This window comes from Chlorocebus sabaeus, chromosome X (assembly GCF_047675955.1).
Source record: "Chlorocebus sabaeus isolate Y175 chromosome X, mChlSab1.0.hap1, whole genome shotgun sequence".
NCBI lineage: Eukaryota > Metazoa > Chordata > Mammalia > Primates > Cercopithecidae > Chlorocebus > Chlorocebus sabaeus.
Genome location: NC_132933.1, coordinates 66,161,887 through 66,174,271, shown reverse-complemented (window position 1 = coordinate 66,174,271; position 12,385 = coordinate 66,161,887). Strand labels below are relative to the sequence as shown.

Here is a 12,385-nt window from a genome sequence, read left to right as displayed (position 1 = left end):
CTAGGCAAATGGAGGAAGATAACACATGTTGTAAGTATCCAGATGAGAAAGTATCTTCTGGAAACTTGTAGCAGTGGCAATAAAGCAATACACATCAGTGTTCAAACTTGAATAGCATATTGTATTGCTTTTCACCCTCATAATTTTTTTAAATACGCCAACTGTCAGAGACAGTAGTAGGTAAGGTTAGATGGTTACATGGATTATTAGTAAATTCTGCCGAGAAATTGTGCTATTGATGGTGGTTGAGAATCACAGGCTGACTATGACGCACTTCACCATCTGTTAATATAGGTATTTTAACTAGAGATAAGATAGAATGTCTTGTCATTCGCCAATAAGAGGAAGCAATTTCAATGCTGTGTTAAAAATACAGTATTTAGCCATTCACACTGGAAAAATGCCTAATGGGAAATGAATAATGGAGGGGAGGTGACAATGTACACAGAGGCAGTGAGCAAAGTGATCTTCCGTTGTGATCAAATAGAATCAAGAAAGTTAAAATCTCAAAGTGATGTGAATAGATATAGCTGTTCAGGTGATGGAAGCATGTTCTTTTTTTGTTTGGTTGGTTGGTTGGTTGGTTTTGTTTGTTTGTTTTTGTTCGTTCGTTTTGAGATGGAATCTTCGCTCTGTCACCCAGGCTGGAGTACAGTGGCACAATCTCCGCCCATGCAAGCTCCGCCTCCCGGGTTCACACCATTCTCCTGCCTTAGCTTCCCGAGTAACTAGGACTACAGGCACACGCCACCACGCCCAGCTAATTTTTTGTATTTTTAGTAGAGACTGGGTTTCACCATGTTAGACAGGATGGTGTCAATCTCCTGATCTCATGATCCACCCGCTTCAGCCTCTCAAAGTGCTGGTATTACAGGCATAAGCCACCACACTCCGGCATGTTCCTTAAGGTTATCCAAAGCAAACATGAAGGCAGATTCAGGACAAATGCAGAAATGACTAACATATGATACTGTGTCCAGAATTTATTACTTCTGGTGGATTCTTGGTCTCGCTGACTTCAAGAATGAAGCCACACTCACAGTGAGTGTTAAGTTCTTAAAGATGGTGTGTCCGGAGTTTGTTCCTTCAGATGTTCATATGTGTCTGGAGTTTCTTCCTTCTCGTGGGTTCGTGGTCTCACTGACTTCAGGAGTGAAGCTGCAGACTTTTGCAGTGAGTGTTACAGCTCATAAAGGGAGTGCAGACCCAAAGAGTGAGCATCAGCAAGATTTATTGTGAAGAGTGAAAGAACAAAGCTTCCACAGCGTGGAAGGGGACCTGAGTGGGTTGTCACTGCTGGCTCGTGGCCAGCTTTTGTTCCCTTATTTGGCCCCACCTACATCCTGCTGATTAGTCCGTTTTACAGAGTGCTGATTGGTCCGTTTTTACAGCACGCTGATTGGTGTGTTTGCAAACCTTTAGCTAGACACAGAGCGCTGATTGATGCGTTTTTACAGAGTGCTGATTGGTGCGTTTACAAACCTTTAGCTAGACACAGAGTGGTGATTGGTGTGTTTACAATCCTTTAGCTGGACAGAAAAGTTCTCCAAGTCCCCACTCGACCCAGGAAGTTCAGCTGGCTTCACCTCTCAATACCAAACTGAAAATAATTTCATGGGACTCAAATGTTATAAAGTTGATTTTTAAAGCACTTTATCCAAATAAGTGACTCACAAAAATATGCCAATTTCATAGAATTGGAATTTAGGGCAGAAATTTTGGGTATTTTGTTTAAATCTGATTACAACATATTGGTAATGAAAGATTTTACATATTAATTTTATCTTTATTTTCCTTTCTTCATGTTCCAGAATTTCTCTGGTTATTGAGTTCATAATATTTGCACATTCATAAAAACAGAAAATATTAAACAACTGCATTTAATACTAATCATTGAATTTTGTAGGGCTTCATGTCAAGTAAATCTTAAAGATATTTTTCCTCCTAAAGAAGTATCATTGGCTCTGAGTACAGTAGTCCCATCTTATTTGTGGGGGATATGTTCCACGACCGCTGGTAGATGCCTACAACAGTGAAGTGTACTGAACCCTACACATATTGTTTTTTCTTTCTATACATGCATACCTGTGTTAAAGTTTAATTTATAAATAAGGCATAGTAAAAAATTGACAACAATAACTGATAGAAACATAGAACAACTATACCAATATACTGTGTAAACATTATGTGAATGTGGTCTCTCTTGCTCTCAAAACATTTTATTGTACTGTACTCCCCTGTTGTCTGATTGCCATTTACTAGGAGTAACAGAAATCTTTGGAAAATGAAATCACAGATAAGGGGTGACTGTTGCGTGTATAAGGATAGAATCCAATTGGGAAAGAAAAGAGAAAATCATAGTGATCTAAAATGTCACTGGAAGTTGAGAACTGACTATGTTTCTCTTTACATTTCAAATTTTGACAGATTTTAAGAAGTTTAATAAATATTTATTTTACATACATAAGTATATATATAATATATATTTATATTTGCAGGCTAATAAAACCATCAAACTCTTACTGTCTGCATAAACCCAGCCTCAGCATAGACATAATTTTATATTCAGTAAACACTTAAGATTCTTCTTTCAAACTAAAGTTCTTATGATAGAAAAATGAGAAAAAAATTCTCAAGTACTAGGGCTATTAGCAAAAGTGAAACATGTCTGTAGTGTCTTTGCTTCAACGTTTGCCATTCCATATGGATCCGTAAATATTTGTAACAATAGTAAGTAATTTTCATGGCACATGTATACATATGTAACAAACCTGCACGTTGTGCGCATGTACTCTAGAACTTAAAGTATAATAATAATAATAAGAAGAAGAAGAAGAAGAATAAGAAATGTTAACATTAGTAAAATAAGGTCGAATTTGCCAGGAAAAATTAAGATAGATTTTTCATATTGTCTTTTTTTCATTTAAATATTTATTGAACTGAAGCAGAATAAATGAACTAAAGTCTGTTTTAACCTGTAGATATAAAACAGCAACTTCAAATATTCAGAGGGGTGTCACACACTGAATGAAAGACTCATTTAGTATTTCTGCAAAGGGCAGAACTTGACCCAGAGGATAAATACAAGCAATCAGTAGGCCATTGGATAGTTGTACAAAGTGTATCACATATCTTAATTGCTTCTTTCTCCATATAATGCGTTCCACACTTAACTTTTCCCATCTTATAAAAGGAGATAATACAACTTAATACTTCTCATGAATATCTTAAATGAGTCACATTTCCGTGCAAGCCCTCCACTGCCACCAATAGATGTACTCACAGCATTGGAAAACATCTAAAGTTAGCAAACTAGTTTAGTATAAAAATGGTTTATTTGTTTCTCAGACATATTTCTGTATTTTTACATCAGTGGCTCTCAGAATTTGGGGAGAAAAGAGAGCATAGTCTCCAAAGAGGGTAAATCATAATCCCTAGTAATACAGATACTGCCCTCAAACTCCAAGTGAATCATTACAACTATCCAACAATGGTACAGATGAGAGTGCGGTGTGTGCTGGGGCCTCTGTGCAGACAAGAGATAGTTGACAACAACTGTTCCACAAGAAACAGGAAATGTTATTGCACAAGTCACTAAAAAACAAACTAACTGCTGTAGCAATGAGAGACTCCATCCAGACTGTTAAGTATTACAAAATGAGAACTGTTTCAACAACTATTCAACATAATGTTTAAGAACAAAATGTACATACAACATTGTACTTTATATGTGTATTTTATCACATGGTAAGGAATGCTGAGGTGCTTCATCTATGCAACAAATTGAAAATTAAAACTTTACATTTCTATATTTGTCAATATACAGGATTCTGAAGGTGGATCTTAAACTCAGGGTGATAAATCAGTTATCAAGGAATACCACATAACCCGTCCGTCTGGATAACTGCTATTCACTGGGGATTGGGTGAACTGGAATTCGCTCTGGCAAGGGAATAAACTTGTTAAAAGAAACATCTGGGGCCCTTGCAGTTGGCTTTCTGGGCATAACCATTCTTATGGTGGGGTCAGCTTGCCATTCTTGTTTTAATGTACTTTTCACAGACTCTTCTACAGGACGTCCAACAAAGGCTGCGAAATCATCAGCCATTATTGAGGTATACGCTTGAAAGGGCAAGGCAAAGGCTCATCTCCTTGTTGTATCTCTAAGTGCTTCCATAATTGACTGGAACATCTTAGGCTACTGGTAAGCATTGAGGGTTGTATACATCCCAAGGAAATCTCTATGCCAGAATTGTTTTTCCTACTGAGCAAATTCTCCCAAGTTCAGAATTTGCAGATTTTATAGCAGGTGGTATTCTTTACCAAAGATATCTTGGGTTATTCATGTCGTTATGGAGCAAATAAAAAGCTAGAAGCTGACCATACACTGGGGGTGCAGCAGTTCCTCCAAAAGCCTGGAACTCTTGGCTCTGATCCAACAACTTTCTGAAACTGAAGTCATTTTCCTTCATCGTTGCCACTGGCATCTTCCCAGCCTGTCTTGCGGCCACACCTTCCCAACAGCCAGACCCCAAACTGTCCCCCTTTTCCTATATGCTTAGTAGAAAGTACACTTATCTTAAACTTGCATGTCTCCATGGGAGTAAATTTACAACTTAAATTTGAGGGGAAAATGCGACTCGGTGGCTGACAAGATGGTCGAATAGGAACAGCTCCTGTCTGCAGCTCCAAGGGAGATCAATGCAGAAGGCAGGTGATTTCTGCATTTCCAACTGAGGTACCCAGCTCAAATCATTGGGACTGGTTAGACAGTGGGTGCTGCCCATGAAGGGAGACCCAAAGCAGGATGGGGCGTCAATTCAGACTACTCAGGTAGTTTGAAGACTTCAGGCTCAAACTACCTTAGAAATAATCTGAGAGAGTTCACTTACAGAATTACAAGTTTATTCTTTTGTCTGGTTATTAGGAAGACAAAATACAATGCTATAATACCTTAATTCATTCTTGATACACTACGTAAATTCTTCACTCAATACCAGAGTAAATTTTTTTGAAGAATTTATTGGGTGAATCCTGGAATCAATGTATATTCAGTGCACTACTTTTTCTTGAACATTCCAGATCTCTAAGGCTGGCATAGCTTCGGATGTAGCTCATCTTTTTCAGGGCCAACTGTGTGCTCAGTATCATGCTAAGTGTTTTGCATTTTAATTTTTTTCCTTTAAACTTCCTACACACACTGAGGTAGATCTTTATATTCTACATATAGAGTCATTGTGTAGCATCCCAACACACAGAGATATTCAGTAATGTTTACCATGCTATAAGAAGAAGGCAGACTCATAGGAAATAAGTTGAAATCAGAAAGGGACGTACCAGATGATTAACCATTGTATAATCATTTACATTCAACTGCATGACACATTTTTGAAAGGTTTCTAATTAATTGAAATTTTTTTGAAAATATTACTCTTTGTCTAGTAGTTATTAGAGAAAATCACTACCACACTCTTCAATTTATACCACTTTGATGTATACCACAATATAATGCACAACTAGGTACTCAAAAGTGTTTCTGATAAAAGTCATTAAGTTGAGAATATTGAAATAGAAGAAAGTAAAGTTGAATCAGTCCCCACAAACTAGAAATGAAGATGAAGAAGAGGCAGCATTAAAACACAAAACAAAATGGCACATTCATGTGTTCTAGTGCTGGCATTTACCTATCCTTGCCTCTTTGGGTATAGATTATGAATTATTTTATTATTATTTTTATCAAAAAAAAAGAGTGTCCATAAGATGGTATGAATTTTTCATAGCAATAGACAGCATCTAAAACTAGGATTGTGCTTTTTGTAAAGGTTGTTAAATTAAGCATTACAAATAGATACCAACTTCTTTGATAAAACTTAAGAAATTTTCAGGCGAGAAGCAACAGCTTTGTTTGTTTGTTTTTTGAGATGGAGTCTCACTCTGTTTCCCATCCTGGAGTGCTGTGGTGTGATATTGACACACTGCAACCTTCGCTGTCCATGTTCAAGCAATTCTCCTGCCTCAACTTCCCGAGTAGCTGGGGTTACAGGCACCTGCCACCATGCCTGGATGATTTTTGTATTTTTATTAGAAATGGGGCTTCACCATGTTGGCCAGGCTGGTCTTGAACTCCTGACCTCAAGTGATCTGCCCACCTCAGTCTCCCAAAGTGCTGGGATTACAGGCTTGAGCCACGGTGCCTGGCCGCAACAGTTTTTATTATCTTAATGTCTATGTTACACAGGATAAGAAAAAAAAAATGTGAAAATGGAAGTGCTTTGCCTTAATAATAAAATATATATTTTAAATAAAATTCAACTTTCTAAAATAAATAATTAGGGACATTTTGAGTTAGCTAGGTTTATAGCAGTGTTGCAGTTGTGGTATCAAGCTCATCTATTAGGAAAACCCTTAATTTTTTGTATAAAACATGTGATGCCTCAGTGCCTCATTTTTTTTTTTTTTTTAAGTTTTTAAAGAGGTGGAGTCTCACTACATTGCCCAAGCTGGAGTGCAGTGGCTATTCACAGGCATGATCATAGTACATTGCAGCCTCGAACTCCTGGGCTCAAGTGATCCTCCTACCTCAGCATCCTGAGTAGCTGGAACTACAGATTCGTGCCACTGTACCAAACCCAGTGCCTCCATATTTTAGCTAAGACTGAAATCTCAGTATATATTCTCAGTGATGTCGGGGTATGTGCACATACATGTGTGTATGCATGAGCAAGGGAAGGAGATGCTAATGAAAACAGAATTGTCTATCACTAGTACTGTGGTAGCATGAAAATATGAATATGCATAGATTACAAACAGGTATAATTTGCACAGTTCTCAGTGAGCATATTGATATAAATGTCAAATCTGTGTAATTAAGGGCACGTTCCTTAGGAAAGAGTTTACAGGAGGTGACAAACTGAATTCTTTGTTATATAGACTGTTTTCCCAAGTTTTATGTGGTAATGTCAGTCTGATTTTGAATTATCTTTAATTTTTAATGTTAATCCTCTAAAATATATTCTTTATACCTTTCTTGGATACAATTTAATTATAATCCATAGAATTCATTCTTGGAAAAATATTTTCCTTTTATTTATATAGGCTCATGTTTTTTACTATTTTGTTTCCTGAATCTATGCTACAAATTGGCCCCTCACGCATATTTTTCTGCAGTGTAAATTGATTTTCAGAACCTCTATATCTATAAAACCGACTGGTTGATATATGTCTTTAATTTTATTCAGTTTCTTGAAGCTTTGGCGATACATACTTAAAATTAGGTATCATTTTTGAAATGATTTTTTGAAATGTGAAAAATAACTAGTTAAAAAATATATTGTGATAGGAAATCATATTATAATCTTGTAAATGTAGCAAAAAATAACCTTTATATAGCCCAGTTGTTTTTTTGAATTGTGATTCCCACACCAGCAACTTTAGCATCAATCGGGCACTTATTAAAAATTCAAATTGCCAGGTTTTACTCTATATCCACTGAGTAAGAAACTCTGGAAGCAAGGAATGTGTATTTAAAAGACTTTCAGTGCATTCTTATGCATGATAAAGTTTGAGAACTATGCTCTAAAGTGCTGGATGAATAACCTGCTCTCTTCTACCTTCCATTGACTCTCTCTACTCAGATAAGTTAACTAACCAAATATGAAAACAATGATTTTTAAATTTGGCACTTGAATTGCCAGGTCAGAACAGTAAATTTCCCTTCCTGATCTGTGCCAGGTTAAGTAAAGAAGTTTCTTTCTTGATTGAAAAAAAAAAAAAAAGACTGGATGTCTCCAGGCAGGGAAGCAAAGTGAGAAATCTGCTTTGCAGCCTCTTCAGCCAGCCAGATGCCTGAGCCCCCAGTAAGACTAAAAGCAAACCTATGTTAGAATCCTGGGGAATATGGGCAACATGGCTGACTTGACACAGTCAGGTTGAAAGCTGCCACTGAGGGACCACGATGGCTGGCATACTCAGATTTCAGAGGGAAGGCACAAAGTCATTTTACAAATGAGCCGGAGTGACAAAACATGATCACCTGGAAGGGTCATCTAATTTATTTCGGAAATGGGTGCCCTCCTCCTCCATCTATCCGAAACACATCACTTTAAAACAGCAACTTTCTTTCTACCGTTCCCATTCCCAATCCTGCCTCTTGTTTGCCAGTTTATGATGCAGAATGTTACAATGTTACTCGGCACTGATAAAATGTTACTTTTTTTGTGCAGCCTTTTACACAGAGGTAGCCAGGCTGGTTTTCTGGAGAAGGGACTTGTACATACATGCCTTTGGTGCTTATATCAGAAGTTGTTGTTTATATCAGAAGTTGTTGTTTTTCTTTGCAGATTTTAGATCAAATTCTAGTCTCTTTCTGGACCCTCAGCAGTTTTATATTTCTAGGCTCTATAAAATATATAGTTACTCCAAAAAAACCAGTCAGCTCTGCTTTATCTCTGATATGTTAATAGATCATCTCAGAGATGATGGGAAACTATGTGTATGGGACAGAAAGCTTTATGTTTCAAATTTTTTTGCTCAGAGGACTATGCTATGTAGACAATTTCAATAAATTTACACTAGACATTCTGTGACAACTATACAAACTATTTTTCAAAATTGTAAAATTTCAATTTGTCACAATACTTGTAGATTATAGTAATCATTTATTTTATTGGAAAGACTAAGAGTTGACCAGAAACTCTTTACCTCTATCCCCATTCTTCCTTCATTCTACCACATATTTGTAAATAAATAAATAAATTATATATTCATGTACAATCTTGTCTTTTTGAATAAAAAAGAAATAGTGGAATCAATTTGATGATTAGAAATCTTACAGGGCTTTAAGATTACCAGTCTACATATCCAATTCATTGCATAGGTTATAGATAGACACATAATAGTGACTATTCTAGATACTGAGGAGACAGCAGTATCTAGCAGTATCAAAGAGCAAATAAAAATCAGACAAAAGTCACTGCCCTCAAAAAGATTAAATTGTACTGGACTAAAATATTTAATAAAATAATAAATAATTATATTATACTGTATATTAAATGGTGCTAAATTTTACAGAACAAAAGAAATCATCTCAATGGGGGTAGAAATAGGAGTGAAGGTTGCAGTGTTAAATAGGATGGTCAGTATAGATTTCATGCAGGTAGCAATCTCAAGTGAAATGCATAAAATCTCTAAAACACACCTTGTAAAGCATTTTGTTAGTTCTAAATCTTTATTTGACTTTTTTTTTCTTATTAAGCTTCTTACATTCTCTACAGTTTGAATATTCCTTATCTGGAATGCTTCAGACCAGACAGGTTTCCATTATTGGTCCATTCTTGCATTGCTATAATGAAACACCAGAAACTGAGTAATTTATAAAGCAAAGATGTTTAATTGGATAATGGTTCTTCAGGCTGTACAGGAAATGTGATACTGGCATCTGGCATCTGCTCAGCTTCTGAGGTGGCCTCAGGAAACTTTCAATCATGGAGGAAAGCAAAGGAGAAGCAAGCCTGTCTTGGCACACATGTTTAAATAACCACATCTCATGAGAACTGACTCACTCACTATCATGAGAACAGCATCAGGAGATGGTGCTAGACCATTCATGAGAACTTTCTCTCAATGATCCAATCACCTCCCACCAGGCTGCATCTCCAACACTGGGGATGACAATTTGACATGAGATGTAAGTAAGGACACAGATCCAAACCATATCATTCTGCCCTGACCCCTGCCAAATCACATGCCCTTCTCACATTTCAAAATGAAATCATGCCTTCCCAACAGTACCCCAAAGTTTTAACTAATTCCATCAGTAACCTAAAAGTCTGCAGTCCAAAGTCTCATCTGAGACAAGGCTAGTCCCTTCTGCCTATGACCCTACAAAACAAAAAAAAAGTTAGTTACTTCCAAAAACACTGAGGGTATAGGCATTGGGTAAATACTCCCATTCCAAAAGGGAGAAATTGTCCAGAAGATATGGGCTACAGGCCCCATGCAAGTCTGAAACCTAGCAGTGCAGTCATTAAATCTTAAAGCTCCAAAAGCGTATCCTTTGACTTCATGTCTCAGATCAAGGGCATACTGGTACAAAAGATAGGTTCCCAAGGCCTTGGGCAGATCTGCCCCTGTGGCTTTGCAGGGTTCAACCCCCACAGTTGCTCTCAAGGGCTAGTGTTGATTGTCTTAGCTTTTCTGGGTTCATAGTGCAGGCTGTTGGTAGATCCATAATTCTGGGGTCTGGAGGATGGTGGCCCTCTCTCACAGATACACTACTAGGCAGTGCCCCAGTGGGAACTCTGCGTGGGGGCTACAACTCCATATTCCCCTCTATTCTGCACTCATAGAGGTTCTCCATGAGGGCTCCACCCCTGCCATAGGCTTCTGCCTGGGGAACCAGGCTTTTCCATACATTCTCTAAAATTTAGTCACAGGCTCCCAAGCCTCAGCTCTTGCACTCTGTGCTCCTGCAGGCTTAACACCACATGGAAGCGGCCAAGGCTTATGGCTTCTTCCTCTGAAGTATCAGTCCAAGCTGTACCTGGGTCCCTTTTAGCCATGGCTGAAGCTGGAATGGCTGGGATGCAGGGAGCAGTGTTCTGAGACTACACAGGGCTGTGTGGCCCTGGGCCTGGCCCATGAAATCATTTTTTCCCTCGTAGGCCTCAAGGCATGAGATGGAACGGGTTGCCAGGAAGGTCCCTGAAATGCCTTTGAGGCATTTTTCCTATTGTCTTGGCTATTAACATTTAGCTCCTCTTTACTTATGCAAATTTCTTCAGCCCACTTGAATTCCTCACCAGAAAATGGGCTTCTTTTTTCCTACCACATGACCAGGCTGCAAATTTTCCAAATTTTTATGCCCTGCTTCCCTTGTAAACATAAGTTCCAGTATCAGGTCATTTGTTTGCTCACACATAAAAGCATACACTGTTAGAAGCAGCCAGGGTACATCTTGAACACTTTGCTTCTTAAAAATTTCTTCTGGCAAATACACTAAATCATCACTCTCAAGTTCAAAGTTCCACAGATCCCTAGAGCAGGGGCACAATATAGCAAGGCTCTTTGCTAAAGCATAGCACAAGTGACCTTTACTCCAGTTTCCCATAAGTTTGTCATTTCCATCTGAGACCTCCTCAGTCTGGGCTTCATTGTCTGTATATCTATAAGCATTTTAGTCACAACAACTTAAAAATTCTCTAGGAAGTTCCAAGCCTTCCCTCATCTTCCTGTCTTCTTCTGACCCTCTGCATTCCTCCAGTCTCTTCCTGTTATCCAGTTCCAAAGCTGCTTCCACATTTTTAGGTATCTTTATAGCAATACCCCACTTCTGGTACCAATTCTCTGTATTAGTCTGTTCTTGCACTGCTGTGAAGAAATACTTGAGACTGGGTAACTTATAAAGAAAACAGGTTTAATTGGCTCACAGTTTCACAGGCTGTACAGGAATCAGGATGCTGGTATCTGCTTGACTTCTGGGGAGGCCTCAGGGAACTATCAATCATGGTAGAAGGCAAAGGGGAAGTAAGCATGTCTTATATGACCAGAGCAGGAGGAAGAGATAGATGGGGAGGTGTCATACGCCTTTAAATAACCAGATCTCATGAGACGTCACTCACTCACTATCTTGAGAATAGCACCATAGTTCTCATTCATGAGAACTCCACTCCCACGATCCAATCACCTCACACCAGGCCTCATCTCCAACACTGAGGATTTTTGATATGAGATTTGTGTGGTGACACAGGTCCAAGTCATATCATTTTTAATTTTGGGTATTTCAGATTTTGCAATATTTGCATATACATAATTAAATACGTTGGGGATGGGACTCAGGTCTAAAGATGAACTTAATTTACTTTTCATATACACCTTATAAACTTAGCCTGAAGGTAGTTTTATAAAATGTTTTTAATAACTTTGTGCATGAAACAAAATTTTTATTGTACTTTGACTGTGATCTGTCACATTATGTCAGGTGTGTATTACCTCACTTGTGGCTTAATGTCTGAGCTCAAAAAGTTTTGAATTTGAAGCATTTCAGACTTTAGATTTTCCAGTAAGGGATCCTCAACCTGTAGAAGGGGAAATCTAGTTAACTGTCCTTTCATTGAGATTTTCCTATATGAAAAATAGGAAAGAACAGTGCTTACCAACCACTATTGACATTTGGCCAGATAATTCTTCGTTGGGAATCCAGCGGAAGTCGGGGGTGAAGGGCTTTCCTATGCTTTATGGGGCGTTTTGCAGCATCACCGGCATCTACCACTAGATGTCCACAGTACGTAGTCTTGACAATCAAACATTTCTCTAGATATTGCCATATGTGCTCTGGGCAACAAAATTGCTCCTGGTTAAAAACCACTGACCTGTGTCTTCAGGCCTT

General features: G+C 38.1%; 1 protein-coding gene and 1 pseudogene across 6 annotated transcripts in view; one reads left to right on the top strand and one right to left on the bottom strand.

Moving 5' to 3' along the window:
• DACH2 (dachshund family transcription factor 2) overlaps nt 1–12,385 on the top strand; it is a 676,255-nt gene that overhangs the window by 634,723 nt on the left and 29,147 nt on the right. The gene's annotated exons all lie outside the window — the stretch shown is intronic.
• Nucleotides 3,863–4,487, bottom strand: LOC119621113 (COP9 signalosome complex subunit 8 pseudogene; annotated as a pseudogene).